The sequence below is a fragment of the Hirsutella rhossiliensis genome (assembly GCF_020360975.1).
Source record: "Hirsutella rhossiliensis strain HR02 chromosome Unknown scaffold00001, whole genome shotgun sequence".
NCBI classification, from domain to species: Eukaryota; Fungi; Ascomycota; class Sordariomycetes; order Hypocreales; family Ophiocordycipitaceae; genus Hirsutella; species Hirsutella rhossiliensis.
This window is the reverse complement of record NW_025408667.1, coordinates 2,747,624-2,771,612: the sequence shown is the minus strand read 5'-3', so window position 1 is coordinate 2,771,612 and position 23,989 is coordinate 2,747,624.

Below are 23,989 nucleotides of genomic sequence, written 5' to 3'. Positions count from 1 at the left end.
CTATAAAAGAGATATCCGGTCTAGTAGAAATAGAAAAATAAATTAGGGAGCCTACCTTCTATTAATATTAGTATTTCTCTTACTCCTTAGTTAAAAGGATAGATTAAGTAAAAGCTCTTTATCTAATATAAGTATAGAGGCAAACTTCTTATTAAGGGAATTAAGAAGGAATTTATAAGCGACCTTATCGATATATATATTATAGGTAAACTAGATAGTTTATTAGGACCTATTTTAAAGGATTTATATCCTTAGGAACTACTTTAGCTCCCTTAGCTTAGTTATCTTATACTTTTATTATAGGCCTTATATAGCCTCCTTAGCTATTACTTCTTCTTATTTTAGGTAGGCCTAGATAATATTATCGATATAAAAGAAGACTATAATTTTACCCTTCTATATTATATATGGTTCCTAAGGGACTTTCTTAAAGCCTAGGGCTTTAAGGGAACCTATTAAATATTATTGCTAAAGAAAGGGTAATCTTTATAGTCCGTATAAAGCTTTCCTAAAGCTATAAAACCTTTCCTAGTTATTAGAAACTAAGAGGAAGTTATATATAGATAACTTCTTTTTCTTTAAGGGGGCAGTTAATAAAGGCGTTAACTATATCTATCTAATTAAGCTTAAGGTTAAATTCTACTACTATAGCTATAAGGGTCTAAAAAGACATCCCTACGAAGGTAGTTGCCTTAGTAGGAAGATCCCCTTTTTCTTACTAGTTCCTATAGATAACTAGCTAGGCTTTATACTTTTAAAGGAAGCTATATTTATTAGTCTTATAGATAAAGACCTACTTATAGCTAAGGACCTATTTTCCTCTTACCTTTTCCTTAAGGACCTCTTTAAAAGACCCTCTCTCCTTATATAAGGCTAGGTAGTTTTTCTAGGCCTAGAAAAACTAGTCTTTAAAGGGGTGTTTTTCTAGCTACTTTTAGTTTACTAGTAGGTCTAGGTCTCTCTTATATACCTTCCTTACTAATAGTAGCTTAAAAAGCCGGCCTACTATAAACGCTTTATAGGAACCGTCTTCTATTAGCGTTAGGTAGAAGTTAGAAAAATAAACGAAATAAAGGAGAGGTTAGTCTTCTTTAGTAACTATATCGGGCCCTATACCTTCCTTTACTCTTCGAAGTAGGGATAAAAAGGCAGCCGGGTAATTCTTTAAGAGAGGTGCCTTTCCTACCCCCTTAGGGGTCGAGATAGAAAGACTAATAAAGAAAGCTACTTTTAGATCTTCTTCTTATTCTATAAGAGGAGGCGTAGGAAGGTAGGCTTATTCTAGCTCTACTACTTTCCTATAGTCTCCTTCTTTATTTAGATTATCTAATCTAGTAGCTTCCTCTTCTTTTTCTTCCTTAAAGATAGCGTTATCCTCGACTACTTTAAAGTCGGTTTCTTCTTTTATTTCCTTATCTAGGGCCTCTTCTTATAACTATTAAGAAGGGGGAATTTAGATCTTTTAAATTAGCTAGCGTTATAAGAGTAAGAGGGGCTATTAATCCCTCTTTACGTTAAAGAAGCTAAATTCGTCGAAAATTATATCCTTAGTCGAAATAGCCTTCTATAAAAGAGGAATCTAGATCCGGAAGATATTTAAAGAATTATAACTAACGAGGTAACTAATAAAGGCTCTAAGATTAAGCTTTCTTTTCTTCTTCCTTTTTAGCTATATATCGGTAGTTATAGCGTATACCTTATAGCCGTAGGTATAAAGGTAAGCTAGCGAGGCCCTCTTCTTCGTAAAGAGCTTAAGTAAGGATTTCTTATCTATTCCTTAGGTAGTCCCTCTAAGGGTCCGGTTCTATAGGTAATAGGCGGTCTTAACGACTTCCCTTTAAAGGTCGTATAAAAGCCTTATAGTAAGTCTTATTATATAGGCCCTTTTTATTATAGCACCCCTTAATCTTTCTGCCCCTCCGTTCTAGGCCTAGGTATTTAGTGATAATAAGAGGGGTAAAATACCCCTTTTTTATAGCTATTTTAAGATATCCTTTATAAATAGCTCTCTATTAAACTATATCTTCTTTACCTCGTAGCTAAAGTAGGATTTTATTTAGTTAACGAAGTCTTAGAGGGTAGACTAGTTATACTTACTTAGGTAGGTCCGTAAGAAATAGGAGAAAACTATCCCTAAAAAAGCGTTTATAAAAAACATTACCTTAATAAAGCTTTCCTAGTCCTTAGAGACGTTGGTCTAATCGACCTAAATTTCCTTATATAGCTAGTCCGGCCGTTAAGGCATTCGTTTAGAAATTCGTCTCTTAGTCTTTCCTTAGCTATAGTATTTATATTTAACGGTCTTTAGGCCCCTTATTTATACGCCTTATTATTAGCCTAGCTTATATAAAGCTAGGGGACCTAGGTAACTAAGTTATATATACTAAAGAAGACCGTCTCCTTATATTACGACTATAGGTAGCGGGCTATAGGAGAGCCGGCTATATTTACGTAATAAGGCGGCTTAAAATAATAGTTAGGATAAGAAGTTACTTAAGCTTAGCTTACTTAGAGCGTATATAAGCTAAGTAAGCTTTATATAAATAGATTATTACTTAGGAATATAGCTTATAAGTAAGCTATAGTAAGCTATAAAGGGGATTATAGCTAGGACCGTAATCTAAGGATAGTCTCTAGAGGTATATATAGCTACCTACTTTTACTTCTTTAAATAAATAGCTCTCTAGCTTTTAATATAGATCTTTATTACGATTCTATCTCTAATTCTAATTACTTAGTTATAGTCTATAGTCTATAACCTCTAACTTATTACTAATATAATATACTTATTATTACTTAGACCACGCCCTATTATATCTACTAATATAAATCCCTCGATAGGTTTATCCCTTAGGAATAATACTAGTCGTTATACGTTAAAAGCTCTTATTTAGTATAATACCGCGTTACTTTAAGTAATATCGTAACTATTAATATACCTATATAGTAAGCTAGATTAACTAACTTTAGAGCTACTATATCGCCTTAGGATATAATACGCGAGATTATTACCCTTTAATATAAGGTATATTTACTTAGGAATAAAGGAGGTAATAGATAAGTTAAAGACCTTAAAGAAGTAGTTAAACTAAAATAGCTAGGACTATTTAACGGTACTTATAGTATACTTTAAGACTTTCTTACATAACTTAAGGCCTACTACTAGTTTTACCTTATAAAACTCTTAGACCTAGTCGAAAAGGTACTCTATATAGGAAATTATTTATTTAGAATAGTACTTACTTAGTTTAGACCTATTATAAGGGACTTTCGTAATAACTAACTAGCGCGATAAGATAATAAGATAGATAAAGTCTTTATTAGTTTCTAAGGATTTAAAGAAGCTATTATAAAGGTATTTAAAATAACTAACGAGGAATAAGAAGCTAAATAAAAACTTTAAGAACTCCGATAAAGGATCTTAGTATCGGATTATACTATAAAGTTCTATTAAGTTACCTTAAAGCTAAATTAAGATAATAAACCTCTTATATTACGATTCTATAATAGGCTTAAAGAAGAAGTTAAGGACGAGCTTTATAAGGAAAATCGACTTAATAACCTCTTAGACTATATTACTATAGTAATATAAATCGACGATAGATAGTATACGCGACGCTAAGAAAAGAAATAAGGAAGAGGAAACTAGAACCCTTCTTATAGGAATAATTTTAACTAACGCGCTAACTATAAAAAGAAGCGCGAAACTCCTATTACCTACGCCTATATAACTAACCTAAGTAAGATAGATCTAGATATAATATAAAAAAGTAAAGGAAAGTATTTTAATTATAGGAAACTTAGATATTACTTTAAAGAATATAGATAACCTTATAAGGAGAAGAAAACCTATTAGGTACTAGCCTTAAAAGGTAAGAAATATCTAAACGCTATTAATAGATAGGAACTAAAGTATAAACTCCTTAATTAAACTATATACTATAACGACGAATATATAGTATACCTAAGCGATAAGAATAATACTAGATAGTTCTTAAAGCTACTAAAGAAAACCCTTATAATAATATTATAAAGGGATCCTAAAATATAAAAATAAGTTAAATTTATAGAACCAAAATACCCTTATCTTAAAGGAGTTTTTTAAGACTAAATTAAGAAGAACGGTAAACGATTCTAAGAAAGTATATAAAATAAAAATCGATAATAATAATAAGTAGTCTATAAATAATATAATAAAGAAGATATAGATATACCCCTTATACTTATAAAACTTAGATAATAATATAAAGAGGAATAATAAAGTATTAATAATATAAGCTCTAAAAAATAAGAAATACCTAGAGAAATAAAAGATAAGAACGAACTTATACTACTACCCTTATTACTAAGGGAAAATACTATAATTAAAGAATACGCTTTATACTTTAAAGAATTTAAAGAAATACGTAAAATTAAAACCTAATAAATACTTTAAATTCTTATAGAAAACTAATAAGCTATATTAATTTAATATTAACCGGCACTATATAAAGGAGACTACGCTATAGCTATTACCGTAGTTAATACCTTTATAGCTTTATAATAAGAATAGTAACTATAAGGAGAATTTAAAGATAATCTATAAATACTACTTACTTATAAGTACTATAAGTATATTTTATAGATATTATATATCTACCTAAATTATATAATATACTTTTAGATAAAAGTATAATATAACGCCTTCTTAGTTAGGTTTAAAGGATAAGTACTTTCGAAACCCTACTTAAGTATAAAACTAGACTACTAGAAAATCGATTAACGCTACCTAAACGACTAAGTTATATTAATAGAACCTAATTATAGTACGCTACTTAAATACCGCGATAATTACGGTTTATTAATAAGATGCCTTTTAGAGATATATAAAATCTATAAATACGCTAAAATAAAGGAATAGTATAGCGCTACTCGCTCTAAGGTATCTAAACCCTTAATCTTCTAAAGACTTATATAATAAGTTAAATATAATAAAGAAGATTATAATAAATATATATACCTAAACTATAGAGTTTATAAATATAAAAAGGTATAAGTATAGTATAAATAATATAACGGTATACTAAAAGATTATTAGCAATATATATAAAGGCTATAAGCCGTATCCGACTAAGGAAGAATTAATATAGAAATACTACGCGAAAAATAAAAAGACGCTAAACGAAAACTTAACCTTTAATATAAAAACGAATAAAATTATAAAGTATAGTATATAATTAACTATAAAGTAGTATAATATAAATAATATAGCGTTGCGAAATAAGAAATCTTCGATTAGCTATAAGAAATTAGTCTCTTAAGCCCCGATATAATACTATATAATAAAAATATAAAGAAACGATATTAATAATAAATTAAAGAAGAATACCTAAATAAAACAAATAAGGACTAGGTAAAAAACGAGGTACGCTATCTATAAAAGGGCTATAGACTAGCACGATATAATAAGATCTAAGGACCCTATATATAATAATGGTAAGCTATAGCGACTAAATAGTATTAGATATCTAAATCGCGGGATATTACGTACGTATACTTTTAGACTACGGCGTAATAGGTAATTACGTTTTACCTAGAGTTATTAATCGTTACCGACTTATATAGAGATATAAGATAGATCTATATAAACTTATAAATATTAAAGGAGAGGCCTTTAACTATAATAACGGAATTATTAATATAGAGATTAATTACCTCGATATTAATATCTAGGGCTATAATAAATAAGTTAACTTTAATATTATAGATATAGGAGAATATAACCTTATATTAAGACTTCTATAGTTATAGGAGAGCAACCTACTAATTAACTAGAAAACTAGCTAGCTATATTAGGATAAAGACGTAAGTTTCTAGGACTAGTAGATTTAGAAGAAAGTAAAATTTTACGATAATTTAGCTACTAAATAAGATAAAAGGGATAACCGTTTAAGTAAATTATTATAGGCTTTAGCGATATAAACGAAAATAGTAACCGAACTAGTAAATATAATAAAATCGACTAATAAGACCTATATATTAACTAATACGGCTATATAACTTAGTATCCGATATAAATAAAATAAAGGATATAATATAAAGATCTAAAGAGTTATTACTACTTTAAGGAAAGACCTTAAATAAATTAATAAAGAGCTTAAGTTAAGAGAAACTAGCTCTTAAAAGAAAGAATAAAGCCTATAAGATAAAATAAAGAATATCCCTTAAGAATACCGGAAATATAATAAACTCTTTAAGAAAGAACTTAAGATAGGGTTACTTAAATATAGCTAATAAGACCACGAAATTTATCTTAAGGATAGAATAACGCCGACGTTCTATAAGATCTATAACTTAAACGAAAAGTAACTATAAACGCTATACGACTACCTTAATAAGAATCTATAAAAGGGATATATATAAATATTAATATCTAAAGTAAGCTACTTAGTTATATTTTTTTTAAAAAAACAGTAAGCTATAACTAGTTATTAACTATAAACGCTTAAACGATATTATAATAAAAGACCGAATACTATTACCGCTTATATTAAAACTATAAGATCGACTATATAGTAAAAGATAGTTTATAGCCCTTAACCTTAAAAGCGCCTATAACTTAATATATATAAAAAAGGGATATAAATAAATAATAGCCTTTAAAATAAAATTCGGACTATTTAAATAACTAGTAATACTATTTAGACTTATAAATATACTAGCTACCTTTTAATAGATAATTAATAATATCCTACGCGAATACTTAGATAACTTTATAGTAGTATACTTAGATAATATCTTAATCTTCTTAGATACCTTAGAAGAATATAAAGAATATATCTATAAGGTACTCTATATACTTTAGAATATAAAGTTATTAGTTAAACTAAAGAAAAGTAAGTTTTATATATAGGAAGTAGACTTCCTTAGATATACGATCTTACTAAGAGAAATATAAATATAATAAGATAAGATTAACTTAGTTAAAGAATAGCTAATACTAAAGAAAGTTAAGGATATATAAAGTTTCCTAGGATTTATAAATTACTACTAACGATTTATTAAAGATTTTAGAAAGATTATAGCACTACTATATAACTTAATAAAAAAGGAAAAAGAATTTATATAAGATAATAAAGCTAATAAAGCTTTTAAATATATTAAGACTATAATTATATAAGAACTAGTCTTAACTACCTTTAATCTAAAATAATAAATCGAACTTGAAACTAATATATTAGACTTTACTTTAGGAGTATAAATCGGATAAAAAGATAATAAAAGAAGACTACGACTAATTATATTCTACTTAAAGAATCTATATAGCGTAAAACTTAATTACCTTATCTATAATAAAGAATTCCTTATAATTATTTAAGCTTTTAAGGAATTTTAAAACTACCTTCTTAGAAGTAAATATAAAGTTAAGGTCTATATAAACTATAAGAATATCTTATATTTTATAATAATATAATAGCTAAATAGATAATAGATTTAATAGGCTAAATATCTATTAGAATTCGACTATAAAATAATTTATAAAAAAGGAATAGAAAATAGTCGAGCTAATACCTTTAGTCGATAAAGTAACTATAATATAGGGGCACCTATAATAAAAGGATAGCTCTTAGAGATTAATAAAACTAAGAACTACTTATAACGATAGCTAAATATAATATTTAAAGTATAACCTAATAACTTAATATACTAAAAGATTCTAAAATAGATAAAAGAATATAAAGTACTAAATAGATATAATATAGGATATTTAAAAGTTCTAATATATAGAAGTAAAATCTAGATACTACTAGAATTACGAGATAAAGTTATATAAGATATATATATATATTTAATATATAGATACTAAGAAATCTAAAGGATAATAAAACGGATTAAACGATAATATAACTTCTTATAGCTTAAGGAAGTAGTACGATAAGTTATTAAAGAATATAAACTTTATATATAAAGTAAAGCTAAACGATATAAACTATATAGAGAATTATAACCGCTACTAGTACTAGAAAAACCATAGGATTCGATAGCTTTTAACTATATTATAAAGCTACTACTATTAAAAGAACCTATAACTAACGTTAAGTATAATAGTATATTTATTATTACTAATAGATTAATAAAGTATAGATACTCTTTACTATATAAAGAAGTAAGTAATATAAAAGAGCTAGTATATATATTCCTATTAAATAATTATTAGTAATTATAGACTACTAAACGAGATTATCTTTAATAAAGGAAGTATATTTATAGCTAAATTTTAGTAAGCTCTTATAGTATAATTAAGGACGAAATATAAGCTTAGTATAGCTTATTACCTATAAATAAATAGATAAATAGAACGACTTAACTAAACGCTTAAATAATATTTATAATACTATATTAGCTATAGATAAAACAATTAAGTTAAATAACTACTAATAGCCTAACTAGCTTATAATAGCTTAGTTATAGAAATACCTAGGCTCTTACTAGTATACGCTAACTATAGATATAACCTAGAAGTATTTAAGGTTACTTAATAAGGACTATAAGGGGAACGAGCGATACTATAAGTAGATTAGCTATAAAAATTATATAAAGAAATATAATAAGAACTTTAATTTATTAGAGAATAAATATCTACTTACTATAATCGGAAAGGATTATAGGACTAATCTTTTAAGAGGAGATATAGTCTACCTTATATAATAAAATATTAAAATAAAATAACTAAGTAATAAATTAGATTTTAAGAAACTTAGACCGTTTAAGGTTAAGAAAACTATTTTAAAAGTTAACTATAAACTTTTACTACTAACGATAATATAGATATACCTAATATTTTATATCTTATTATTAGAACTAGTACTATAAAATACTAGATTATAAGATAAATTTAAAGTTAATAATAATTAAGAATATAAAGCTAAATAAATACTAAATATAAGAAAATAAGGTTAGTAATAAGAATACCTTATTAAGTAAAAGGGATATAGACTAAAAGAAAATACCTAGGAACTATTTAAGCACTTAACTTACTATAGTTCTTTACTTTAATAGTTTTACTAGTAAAATCTACCTTAGGTATTATAAAATTACTTAACGAACTAATAGCATTTTAATTAATTATATTAAATCTACCTATAGACTAAATATTAACTACCGCTTTAGATTCTTAGCGCTTAGCCTTATTAAGGTTATCTAAAGATTAAAGGCCCTAACGGACTATCTTAGTACCCTTTATCTTTAGCTACTACTTTTAACGGCGAAGCCGCGCTAAACGGGCTAAGGCTTTATTTAGGTTAGCTTAAGCTTTTAATATTCGCTCCTTAGTAATTTCTTCTTCTTTATTTAATTAATCGGACTCTAGATTTATTCGGGATACTAGGAAATATATTAGCTATAAATAATAAGTAAGATAACGAAGTTACCTATAGGAGCTAATCGCTATACCTAATATATCGTAGGAACGACCCTACTATATATATTTAGTATACTTAAAAGATTTCTTTAGTATTTTATAGCGGAAGCTACGCGATAAATAGAAAGAATATAGTATAATGTTAAAACTAAGATAATTAATAAACTTAGCTAAACGAATACGCTTAAGGGTCTTATAAGAACGATCCTTTAATACGCGACTAGATATACTATTAGTAGTATATCCTAAGGGATAGAAAGGACGAACGGGGAATATATATACGCGCGATAAGGGTATATTTATATATAGCGGCTAAGGTAGTAATAGGTCTTATAGATAAAACTAAAAGGAGAGGAGATATTATATACGACTATAGTTAGTAGGCTATAAGAGAGCCGGCTACGTTTACGTAATAAGGCGGCTTAGAATAATAGTTAGGATAAGAGGTTACTTAAGCTTAGCTTACCTAGAGTATACGAAAGCTAAGTAAGCCTTATATAAATAGATTACTACTTAGGAGCATAGCTTACGAGTAAGCTATAGTAAGCTATAAAGGGGATTATAGCTAGGACTATAATCTAAGGATAGTCTTTATAGGTATATATAGCTACCTACTTTTACTCTTTTAGATAGATAGCTCTCTAGCTTTTAATATAGATCTTTATTACGATTCTATTTCTAATTTTAATTACCTAGTTATAGTCTATAGTCTATAATTAACGACTTATTACTAACGTAATATACTTATTATTACTTAGACTACGCCTTATTATATCTAATAATATAAACCCCTTAATAGGTTTATCCCTTAGGAATAATACCGGTCGTTATACCTTAGGCTACTAGAAGAGGGTCCTTAGAACCTACCCTCTTAGTAGGGAAAGCTAACTTCTTAAGAGATTCCTTCCTAAGGATAGGTTAAAATTCGAGAATAAATTAACCGAATTTCTCCTTAATAAGCCTAATAGTTTAATTCTTTTAGACTAGCCTTATAGGCTTAGACGTTATATCCTAGAAGATTCCTTTCTCTTAAAGAAGGCGGAAGGAAATTAAGCTCGTTAAAAATTAAGGGTAAAAGGCTACCCTTTTTCGTCGAAGAATTTATATAGACCTATTAAGTAATTTTATTATAAAATTTACCCTTCTATATCCCTCTATCTATATAGTTAATTCCCCGGTAATAAGGTATTCCCTCTATACCTTCTTAAAGGACTAGAATTATAAGAGTATATTATAGATATTAAGGGAAGTACTAGAGTTAAGGATAGCTAATTTTTATAGGGGATAATTAAAGGGTCCTAATAAGTAGTCTTACTAATCCGTATAAAAGATAAATACTAGATTTACTATACTAACGATTTTTCCTTTAATTTACGGTAGCTATATTAGTTACTATTTCTTAGTAACCTTAATCTTATCTATCTTCTTTTATAATAAGGGGTCCTCCTTAAGAGACTATTATATCGTTTCTTATAGCCTCTTTAAAGGGTTAAATCCTTTAGGTCGGTTTTCCTCTAAGACCTACTAGTAATATAATAACCGATAGCCTAGGGATTTATAGGCTAGGCAGCTATTTTATTTAGTCTTTTATTTCTTTAAGGAATCCTCGTCCCGATCTAAAAGGTCTGCTTAAAAACCTCTTCTTTTTACCTCTTATTATTAATTTTAACGAAGAGGTTCGATTTTAACTAGTTCCTTAATTTTTCGACTAACGGACTAAACGGTCTATTAAGGGACTAGTTAGGCCGGACGGACTAACGGGGCCGGGGCCGGGCCCGGAGTAAGATACAAAGCTAGGGCCGGGACTAGGGCAGCCGTTAAAGACAGGGTTAATACTCTCGAGGGAGGTAGAGCTAAAGGAGCAATAGCCGTAGTAGTAGTAGTAGGGGCTATAGCAACTAAGGCTATAGTAGCTATAGGGGCAGTAGGTCGAGCCGTCTAGGTCGAGTGCTAGCTATAAAGGAATAAGACTACTTACTATTATACTCTAGTAGCCTCTTCGTTTAGTTCCTAGCTAGCTTTTTAAAAGATAGTTAAGTAACCGTTACTAATAGGCTTTATTAGTAGAGATATATCCTATAGCTACTAGCTAGAAAGAGCTTCTATAAGGAAGTATTAGTTAGCTTCCTTAAGGATTTCTTCTTACTTAGCTAGCTACGATAAAGCTAGTAGGTTCCTAGTAGAAAAGGCTCCTAGGTATACTATATAGGTCTTCCTAATACGGTTAGTTATATAGCCCCTTAAGGGAACTATTAAGGTCTTAAGCTTTAAAAGCTACTACCTAAGAGTCTCTTCCTCTTAAAGAGAGATTAGCTTTATAGTACTAACGGATTCTATTATCGCCGTGCGTATAGTAGTTAGTAGCTTTATCTTATAGAGGTACTCCTTTCGGTGACTCTCGTAGTCGCCTAAGGTAGTAGAAAAAGCTCTCTATTATACGGAGGTTAGCTCGGAGAAGAGGGAAGCTCCCTCTATAAATTCCGTTGCCCTAGGATAAAGAGGGGGCTCGAAAGGGTCCTACTTATTAAAGAAGACTAAATTATAGATAGTTTTATTTATACGAGCCCGTAGCTCCTTTACCTACTTATTTTAATCTTAGGGCTTTATAAGAATTGTCCTATAGACCGTAAGGATAGTAAAGGAGTCGTTTTTCGATATTATTATAAAGAGAAAGGGGGTAGAAAAGTCGGTTAAAAATCGGCTTTTCTAGTAAGAGGGGTAAAAGAAAGCTATAAAGGATATAAGAAAGGTGCCTTTTATAGTAGCTAGAAGGTATAGGAATTCTATTCCTCCCGGGCTTATAACTCTTACGTAGAGAGATATAAGAAGTATATAAAAATATATAAAGGTAGAATTAAAAGTAAGGGGTTAGATAGGTAGGGCAGAGAGATTTAATTCTTATAGGGGTAGTAATTACGGTAAGGGAATAATTATTATATTACCTTAATTATCCTTCTTTCCTCTATCTAACGCCCCTCTTTAGACCTATTTAGTATCTTAATTAATAAAGAAGATCCTACTTAAAGAAGCTACTAATATCCTTTCGACTACTGAGCTTTTTACCGGTTTTTCCCCTCTTTTCTAGCCGTTACCGGTATATTCGTCTTATCTTTTACTACCTTTATAGGAAGCTATTGCTACTTTTACTTCCCCTCTTACCCCTACCCTCCTCTTTATACCTCCTTTTAGCTCTTTCTTTAAAACCTATTTTTTAGCTTCCTAGGTCCCTTATACTAAGGGATATCTCCGAGAACTATAAAATTAGGCTACGCTTCGCGATAAAAATAAATAAGTAAACGCTATATTATAATTATTATAAGAATAGCTTATAAAGGTATATTTAAAATACTAATTAAAACACTCGCTAACCTTATAAGTTAAGATTAACTAAAAGCAATAAGAGTAAGGTATAATTTTAATATTATAGATCTTAGTCTAAGATACTAGCTTTAATTATTAATACGATTTATTAGAATTATAAGAATAGGAATTTTAAATATAACTAGATATACTATTAATAGTATATCTTAAAAGGATAAAAGAATAAAGGATAATATACTTATATATAACGTAATAAGGGTATATTTATATATAGTAGCTAAGGTAATAGGTCTTAAGGGTAAGACTAAAAGAAAGGGAGGTATCTTATTATAACTATAGTTTAAAGAACTATAAGCGACTAGTATATATTATAAGGATATATAATATAAGTAATAAGGAATATTAAATAGACTAATAAGCTAATTAAGTTTAAAGTAATAGGTTACTTAAGCGCTTTAACGCTCTATAGCTAAGATTATAAGATAGCTTTAACGCTTTAGCGCTCTTAAGTAATAGGATTACTTAGTACTCTTAGCGATTTAAGGAAGCTCTTAAAGTATATAAGGAAGGAACGGAATACTCCTTTAAATAAATAGTTTAATAGCTTTTAATATAATTATTATAATCTCTATTATAATCTTACCTTTAATTCTAATTACTTAATTACTTAGTTATAGTCTATAGTCTATAACCTTTAACTTATTACTAATATAATATACTTATTATTACTTAAGGTTTTAGTTTATAAAGATAGCTAGCGTTTACTAAAAAACGTTAGTTATATAGCGATTCTTTTAAAAGCTCTAGATTTTTGAAAAAGTTTAATAGATCTTAATACTTTTTATAATCCTAAGAAAAGCTATTTTATAGCTTTTAAAGACTATACTAAGAGTATAATACTTATCCTTATCTCTTTTAATATATAAGTTAAATATAAAGTAAAAGAGGTTATAAGTACTTTATCTTATTAAATTACTATTAAGGAAATAGATTTTTAACTATTATAAGATATAATAGTTAGCTTAAATATACTAGTAAGTAGGTAGCTATTAAAAGGCCTTATTATTAAGAGAGTAATAACTTTAAATAAAAAAGGTTAATATTTTAGCTAGAATATTACTTAACTATAATAAAATCTATTTTTAGCTATTATATTACTAAATTCTAAAGGATTATTATAATTAAACTTACTTTTATTTTATTTTATTTAATAGCTCTTAATATATATATATAGATAGCGGTATATCTATACTACTATTTAGTAGCTTACTACTTATAGGTATAACTTAAATATATCTTAGTTTATATATTAATACTCCTTTAAAGCTATTAGACTTTAACTAATATAATAGTAATGCTATTTATAGTATATGTGGGTAGGCACCTGCGGCAGCTGCTGCAATGAGACGGTACTAGGGTTAACCTGATGTTGTATTCGTCTTGATTCTCTATCTAAGGAGGCAGAGGCCAGCGTGGAGAAAGGGGGCACGCTGCCCTCAGCCGCACACGTGACCGTACGGGTCACGTGCCAACCATGGTTGGTCACACCACTAGATAGATACATTCCTACACAGGCAACTCTTCTTTTGCTGTGAGAAGCACAGCAACACCTTGAACAGGTCTAAAGGATAGTAGCGTTAAGGCCGTGAAGGAATGTGCCGTGAGGGCGTGTGTCATTATTGCCAAAAAGTGGGTCCGACGTCTTGTTCTTAGCTGTAGATATCTGGGAAGAAGTGAAGGGTCTTCCTGATAGGAGCAATCATTTGATCATAGGTATAAGGAGCGGTTAGGAACGTTGTACGTATCCTTCGACTCGAATTGTCAGACTATTGGTATCGATGAAGCGTTCCAGGGCTCGGTTTGGTGATGCTTTCGTCATTGCATCTGCTGGGTTGTCTGCGCCGTTGATCCAACGAATATCTGTTATCTCTCTTCTCGTATGACTGGCGAAGGGCCATGATATCAATCATCAATCGTTTTCCTTCGTCGTACCGAGCTTGACTAGGCATTCGTAGAGAGAGTACGAATCCGTACAGACGATGAGAGGGATAGGAGGAAGGTTGAGTCGTTCCGTAATTATCTTCATAGTCATCGCAAGGGAGATGCCTATGTCGAATCCGTTGGCCATACCGTAGATCTCTGATGCTAGGACGCTACGGGTAACACGTTTGCACTTTGTTGAACTCCAGTGTACGATGTTACCACTAATCTCGAACTGTTTTTCTTTGTGGTTTGTCTCGTTAACGAGGGTAATGACGAATCCTAGTTGGGAGGATAAGTCCTTGTTGTTTGCGAAAGAACCATCGGTGAAAACCATCAGCTTTGCAGTAGCTAGATCAATTGGTTTGTACGTGAGGCCACGTAGTTGGTGATCCATTTGCCATTGCAGTCGCTTGTTCAAAATTGCGTAATCTTTATCCTCAGGGTCTGTACTTGGGCGGCGACTGAAACATCGAAAGAAGCTTCCGGTTGAGCAATTGAAGCAATGTATGAGGCTCGCGCTCGTTCCTCAACGTAGCGCTGGTGACGATCAATTGCTTTAGGGTCAATGGTGGTCATTTTGCTGCTTGTCCCTTCTGTTGAAGTAAAGGGATCCTTTCTTAAGGGGTTATTATTCAGCAACGTCAGTCTTGCACCATTAAAGTCAACCGTTGTTCCGTATGTGATGTCAGTCTTGGGCTTGGAACGAAATTCTGCCTTTGTAGCTCTTCTTCTTCACGGGTAGAAAAGTTGTTCGTTCCAAGGATGAGGTGTCATCAGTTTGCATTCCAACAATACCGAGCGTGTCAGGGCCAGTATTCGAAATCAGTAGGCAGGAGTCATAGGTGGAGGTAGACATATCCAGCTTTTCGAGGTGATGCTGCTGATATGTGCGGAACCAATGGACTCCGGCTTCTGCGATACCGTACAGGGCTTAATAACACGAATAATTGTTCCGTTAGGGTATTTGCCTTGTAGTTCCGTGGGCAAATACGTAAGAATGGTCCGGAAAGCTTGGTCTGGGATTGCGGGTATGCCTGAGTGATATCACGGAGGGAGAGGGTTATGCCGTATTTTTGAAGAAGTCCGGGGCAATAGCGAGGATGAGTCTCTGGCTAACGCGTTGAATTGTCGGAGATTGCGTCAGGAGGGTGGTCTTCTCAAAGTCGTTATGTCCTTGAATAACAAGTCGAGACTTTTCGTAGGGCTTAGTGTTGATTCCTTTGACTTCACGAACCATTCGAGAGCGAAAGATTCTATAGTTTCCATGACTCATTTGATCGTATCGTTCAAATTGGAATACACCGCGGCCAACGAGGTCAGTAATCTCTTTGTTATCGGATTCTTCGAAGGGTCACCAGGAGAGGTGATTATGCCATCAGACCGTAGCTTGAGGGAAAGAGCTTGTGCATCTTCCTCCTTTTGGGTCAAGCTCTGGTCTGCGGCTTGGGCCATCATCATCAAATCCTTTGGCTTGTTCTTTGGCCCTGGTGGGCGCCCTCTCTTGCGGGGGCCGGGGGGTTCGGGTCGGGCAGGCAGGTCCGTTAGGGTCTTAACGGGGTCTTGAGCCGGTTGTTCATTAAGATCTGAACGAATGCCTGAGGGTCTGTGTCGTGTGTAGGGTCGGAAAGAGTGGTATCATCACGCAGATACGGTTGTACAAGGGTCGATCGAAAGACTTGGGGCCGTTGACTGTGTCAATGGTGATGTTATGGCTATCAATCGATGCAATCTTGAAGGGTCCTTGCCAACCGTCTTTCTCTCCAAACGCGAACTTCACTTTGCAGCGGGAGGATAGCACTTCTGTCGTGCTCGGGCCGTTGCGTGCATGGAGGGCATCCTTAACTCGTCTTTCTGCCGAGAGTTGGCGGAGCATTTTCATCGCTTTCTGCATAGCTTCCGATCTTTTGAGGGTGGAAGCGGAAGGGGCGAGTCTGTAGATACGCGAGGGTATGCGCCGAAAACAAGCAACGTAGGCACAAGACCGTCAGGTCCTGCCGTATCATTGATTGCTTTAACAGCCATTTGAAGGACTGTTTCGGCGGAAGTGGTGTGGCCAATCTCAGCATGGAGGATGTTAAAGGCGCGTCGGAGGGTGCGTGATAGCGTTCAATCTTTCCAATGGACCAATGCGTCTCAACAGGTACTTGAGAGCATTTGATCCCCATAATCTTTGCTTCGTTCCGGAATTCGAGAGAAGCAAAGTTAGTTCCTGCATCATGACGGAGGGTATCAGGAGGTCCAAGATACGTGTCGATCCAGAGGGTCCGGAGGGTCTCCCATGTATCTTTAGCTGACATTGACGGTAAAAATCTGGCTCCTTGGAAAGCAGTAGCTGAGTCCACAACGTGTAGAACAGGGCGTTGTGGTGTTCCTAGGTGCATCACATCAACGATGATTTCGTAGTTGAATTCTTGATCATCGTTAAGGGTGAACTTGAAGCGGCGTGGGGCTTGTGAGTGCATTTGACAGTGGTGACAGAACTTAGAGATAGTCTCTAATGTGTCTATCGAGACGTCACTGTGCCCGGCTTGCTTCAAGAGGTGATGGAGCCTAGGGACTGCTGGGTGTCCAAAGCGTCGGTGAAGTGTACGAATCTCTGTTTCCGTAAGAAACGAGATAGACTCTTCATCTTTCGTAAGGAAGAACCAGGGATGTCCCCATTTGCGGATGACTGGGATGCTGGTAGGGCGATTAGTACAATGATTACTACAATTGATGGTATCTGTGATGTTATTGAAATAGATACCAAGTCGATCCATATCAGCAAGGCAGAGCAAAAAGGGAGTTGGGGTTTGAAGGATGTGGAACGTGATCCTTCCTGGAACAACGGTTTGATCCGTCTGATAGACGTCTTCTCCTGTGATCAAATGATTGAATGCCTGTTGACAGAGCATTTGGCTTGCTTGCCATTGTTCCGGGTGATCGTTGGTGCTATTGTCATGTTCTTCCCATGTATCTTCAGTGTCATCAAAGCTGCTCATCTCATGACCTTCGTAGTCTAGAATATAGCCTCCGATGTCCGTGAGTTGTACACCTATGAAGTGGCATTGAGTGATATGTTGGTCCTTGGCCTTTGTCGTTCATCCGTAGAGTGTTTAGTTGACCAACAGCCTTCTTGTCCACAAACAAAACACTTCTTTGTCCAGTTGCGGTTATTGTAGCTAGGATTGTAGTTACTACGGCTTTGAGGCCGGTAGTTTCCACGGTTGTAGCTTTGTCCGTATCCGCGGCTGGGTCGTTGACCTGAATATCCGTATCTGCCTCGAGAGCGGTTGTTATTGTATCGACGGTCGAGGTAGTACTGATGGCGTGGATCGTTATGATCGAATGATCCAGCAAAGTCAAGGAAATTGAGAAGTTGTTATGAGGGCAAGATGGGTTTCAACGGATGCACGAAGATCTGCAAGAAGGTGCTCGACGTTATCGGCGGGTTTGAAAAGAGCGTATTGGAGTTCGGGTACTCCACGGCATGCTTTCATAAGCGTTGTACGCAGTAGAAGGTCTCCTCCGTACTCCTGCCAAGGGCTCGTTGGCAGAGCTGAAGCTTATCAAAGAGGGTTTGAAGCACTTCGTGGGGGGTCTTCGAAGCATCTTGGGCACGGATGGAGTTAAAGGTTATTGTTGTCCAGTCAGTATGGTAGTGGACATGGTTGACTTCCGTGTCAAAGTGTTGTTTGAAGATATCATACGCTTGTCGGAACGTCGTAGCCCATGTGATCTTATCAAGATAGAATCTTTGGGCTCTTCCATCAAGGATCCGGGGAAAGAGTGCGTGAAATTGTGACGGTTTCACTTGGATATGAGAGCAGTTGCTTAAGAAGAGGCGGAGCTTATCATCAAGGAGATCGTACGGCTCTCCTGTGTAGTTCCGATCTTTGTTCCAGGTCTTCATAAACTTCTGCTGGATGTCGCTATCGACGATAGCGTTCGGGATGTTATCCGGGGGGAGTTTCATGTATTCTCCAAAGGTTGCAGGGCCGGATAAGTGTTCGGGGATGGGGTTGGTGACGGGTTGGACGAGATCGGGGTTCTGGAAGCGGTAGGAAGTCGGATGAATAGTAAGAGAGGTCGGAGCAGGTTTATCTTGGATAGTCGGAGCAGGAGTAGGTGCGTTAGGAGGGCTCGTTAGGGTCTTAATAGGTTGTGGTTCGTTAAGACCTTGATGAGGTGCTGCTAAGGGCGTAACTGATGGTGAAGGAGGTTGAGACGGATGGGGATTAGTGGAAGCATTTGATCCTAGTAATGCTGTCTGCCTCCTGAAGGCAGCAGTCCTCTCATCAAACACCATCTCCGTAAACTCCTGCTCTGGCCAGGTTTGTGGGTTCTCGATAGTTTGTAATATGAGAAATTGTGTTGCGAATTTCCCCTTTGTGAACCTGTGTAGATACCTCTTTTCCTTAGTAGTTTCCTGAGGGCTCTCTTGTATTCATTCGGGGCGCGGTCCCATGTGTCTTCGGTCCATTCTTCAAAATGCTGTTGGAAGTAACCAAGGAGGTCGTATCCTTGATCACTGCCAGATTGAACGATGAATATGAACTTTGCCACATATGTCGTTACTGCGATCTTGTCCTTTTCGTCGTGTGTGATATCGTTGTCCCAAAGGTCGATATTAATTTGTCGGAATGCGGATGCTTGGATGTCTAGTGCCTGCATCTGGTCGCATATTTCTTCGAGCTGGGCTTCTGGGGACATAGCTCGGGCGGTCGGGGCTATCGTGATCAAATGAATGAGACGATGTGGGGTTCGTATTGGTCTCTTCGTATACGAGTTGTCGCTAATAGGAGGTCGAGCGTCGCGTACTAAGTAGGTCGTTCGCGGCCAGACTGAACTGACGGGGATCTTGCTACTTAACGTCAAGGGTCGAACGTTCTTACTAGTTGTTTGCGATGTGGTCGCCTGTCGATTCCGGTGCTCACGGCTAGGCAAACTAGCGGGCGATCGTAATCAACAGTTGGAAGGACTCTCGCGCGGCTGGGCAAACCAGCGGGAGATTCCTTGTTCTTAGCACAAATAACCTTCTTCTGAGCGCTACTCAGGGCCACAGTAAAGTGACGCGGACTATAGCACCTTCGAAGGTTGAGGAATTTGTCTCTTCTACTTAGCTGTCTGTGACGGGCGTGGGCCGGTCACTGATCAGTGTGGGTAGGCACCTGCGGCAGCTGCTGCAATGAGACGGTACTAGGGTTAACCTGATGTTGTATTCGTCTTGATTCTCTATCTAAGGAGGCAGAGGCCAGCGTGGAGAAAGGGGGCACGCTGCCCTCAGCCGCACACGTGACCGTACGGGTCACGTGCCAACCATGGTTGGTCACACCACTAGATAGATACATTCCTACAGTATATAAGTTTAATTTTAATCCTCTTTTTATTCCTTTTTAGAGCCTCCTTAAGTAAAGGCTTAGTTATCTTATTTATTAGTATATTCTCCCTTAAAACCTAGCAAACTTAAATTCTCCCTTCCTTAACCTTATTAGTAATATAATAAAATCCTATATTAATATACTTAATTTTTAATATATTTAATACTTCTTAGGTTATTTATATAGCTTCTTTATTATCTTTAAGTAATAGTAAGACTATTTACTCCCCTTTTCCTTTTAATTTTATAAGTAGTTAACGTCCTTAAAAAGTAGCCTTTATAGCCTCCCTTATCTTAATATACTCTACTTTTATTATAGATCTTATTATTAATTTTATCTTCTTCTTATATATTATAACGGCGCCTTTATAGACTATAAAGATAAACCCTAAGATACTCTTTTAGTATCTTAAATTAATAGTATAGTTAGTATTAAAGAACGCTTTCTTATTTTATAGGCCTATAAAGCTAATATACCCTTTAATATTATAGTAAAACTTAAGATAGTAAGTCCGCCTCTAGAAATAGTAGTCTTAGCCTACTATATTTAGTAGTTACCTTATCGGGCAATCTTTAGCCCCTCTATCTATACCGCTTCTACGTCGCTTATAAAAGTTCGGTCTCTACCTAAGTATCCGCTATATACTATTAATATTCCTATTATTTCCCCTCGCCTTATATACCGACTTAGTTATCTTTTCTAACTACTCTTTACTTCGCTTAAGCATAGTATAGCTATAGTAGTATAACGAGACCTACGCTAGCTACTATACTTAGGGTTCTATTCTCTATTTTCGATATCTCTACTATAAAACTACTACTAGCTCGAAACTTATTTACGTCCTATAGGCTTAAATAACTTTAGCTACGCCGTTAGCTCTAGCTACCGTCCCCCTTCCTAGCTATAGAATTAGCGACTAGAATAGCGCGGCGAATATAATACAATTAAATATACTTTAGTTTAGCCGCTTAAAATTACTTAACTAGGCAAAACTATATTATAAGTAATAGCTTAATTTCCTTTTATAGATAAGAGTAGCTAGGCACCGCGGAAGCTAGGTTTATACGTTAGCGTTAACGTTCCTTTATATATTATTTTCGCCTCTCTTAGAAATATAGACTAACTAAGGAAGGTCTATTATATAACGACCGGTATTATTCCTAAGGGATAAACCTATCGAGGGGTTTATATTAGCAGATATAATAGGGCGTAGTCTAAGTAATAATAAGTATATTACGTTAGTAATAAGTTAGAGGTCGTAGACCGTAGACTATAACTAGGTAATTAGAATTAGAGATAGAATCGTAATAAAGATCTATATTAAAAGCTAGAGAGCTATCTATCTAAAGGAGTAAAAGTAGGTAGCTATATATACCTATAGAGACTATCCTTAGATTATAGGCCTAGCTATAATCCCTAACGTTAGATTATATAAGGCGTAGTAATCCTATTAATCCTAGATTACTTAGATCTCTACGATCCCCTTAATCCTATATCTATTAGATAGTCGTGCTAACTATTTATCTATTAGGCCGTATTACGTGCTTAACGCGGTCGACCGTTAGCGGCCTAGTAGCTATAGTCGTAATACGATATCTCCCCTCCTTTTAGTCTTATCCGTAAGACCTACTATAGCTACCTTAGCCGCCGTATATAAATATACCCTTATCGCGTCGTGCGTAAGTATATCGTTCCTTATTTCTTTATCTTTTTAGGATATACTACTAATAGTATATCTAGTTATATACTAAAAAATCGTTCCTAAAAACCCTCTAAGCGCGCTACTCTTACTAAATATATCGACTTAAGTAGAGATCCTACTAATATACCGTGCACTTAATACTTTAAGGTAAAGAAGACGAATTATCGGATAGCCGAAAATTCTTCGCGCTATAATAATTATATTACTAGTAGTCGTCCCTATTATAATAGTATTTTAGTAGCCTCTTCTTATAAGTGTCTTTTAATTCTTTCTATATATAGTAGCTAACGTATTTCTTTTAGTAACTAAATTATTAGTAGAGTAGTATAGGCTATATTTTAAAGAGGAGGAAGCTAGGGAAGCCTTATTAGAGCTTTAGGTATAGCTTACTAACCTTTAGTCGTAAATATCTATCGCCGTTAATCGTTTAGCTCGTATCTAGAAGATTTAGAATCGTGCAAAGGAAAAGAGTTCTAAGTTATTTCGTCGTAGTATTTAAGAAGTAGATACTAAGGATAGCGTTTTACCTACGCTTAATACGTATAAGCATTAGGTAGTAAATAACTTATAATCGTTAAGCGTTCTTAACGAGGCGAATTAGTCCTCGTTTAATATTAATAAGGAGTTTATAGATCTTAGTCTTTTAATCCCTCCTAAACCTTTTAGTAAAATTATTAAAGTAGAGAGCTATAGTAGGTTAAGTGCTTAAGTAGTTCCTAGGTATTCTCTTTTAGTCTATATCCTTTCTATTTAATAAGGTATTCTTATTACTAACCTTATTTTCTTATATCTAGTATTTATTTAGCTTTATATTCCTAATTATTATTAACTTTAATTTTTTCCTATAGTTTAGCGTCTTATAGTACTAGTTCTAATAATAAGATATAAAATATCGGGTATATCTATATTATTATTAATAGCGAAAGTTTATAGTTAACTTTTAAAATACTTTTCTTAACCTTAAATAGTCTAAGTTTCTTAAAATCTAATTTATTACTTAGTTGTTTTATTTTAATGTTTTATTATATAAGGTAGACTATATCTCCCTCTCGAAAGACTAGTCCTTATAATCTTTTCCGGTTATAGTAAGTAGATATTCGTTCTTTAACGAATTAAAGTTCTTATTATATTTCTTTATATAATTTTTATAGCTAATCTATTTATAATATCGCTCGTTCCGCTTATAGTCCTTATTAAGTAACCTTAAATACTTCTAGGTTATATCTATAATTAGCGTATACTAGTAAGAGCTTAGTTATTTTTATAACTAAGCTATTATAAGCTAGTTACGCTATTAATAGCTATTTAACTTAATCGTTTTATTTATAGCTAATATAGTATCGTAAATATTATTTAAGCGTTTAGTTAAGTCGTTTTATTTATCTATCTATTTATAGGTAATAAGCTATACTAAGCTTATATTTCGTCCTTAATTATACTATAAGAGCTTACTAAAACTTAGCTATAAATATACTTCCTTTATTAAAGATAATCTTATTTAATAGTCTATAATTACTAATAATAGTTTATAGGAATATATATACTAGTTCTTTTATATTACTTACTTCTTTATACGGTAAGAAGTACTTATACTTTATTAGTCTATTAATAATAACGAATATACTATTATTCTTAACGTTAGTTATAGGTTCTTTTAATAGTAGTAGCTTTATAATATAGTCGAAAGCTATTAAATCCTATAGTTTTTCTAGTACTAATAGCGGTTATAATTCTCTATATAGTTTATATTGTTTAGCTTTACTTTATATATAAAGTTTATATTCTTTAATAACTTATTATATTACTTTTTTAAGCTATAGAAAGTTATATTATCGTTTAATCCGTTTTATTATTCTTTAGATTCCTTAGTATCTATATATTAGATATTCGTATATATCTTATATAACTTTATCTTATAATTCTAGTAGTATCTAGATTTTATTCTTATATATTAGAACTTCTAAATATTCTATATTATATCCCTTTAGTACTTTATATTCTTTTATCTATTTTAGGATCTTTTAGTATATTAAGTCGTTAGGTTATACTTTAAATATTATATTTAGCTATCGTTACTAGTAGTTCCTATTTTCGTTAATTTCTAGGAGCTATCCTTTCGCTATAGGTACTCCTATATTATAGTTACTTTATCGACTAAGGGTATTAGCTTAACCGTTTTCTATTCCTTTTCTATAGATTATTTTATAGTTAAATTCTAATAAG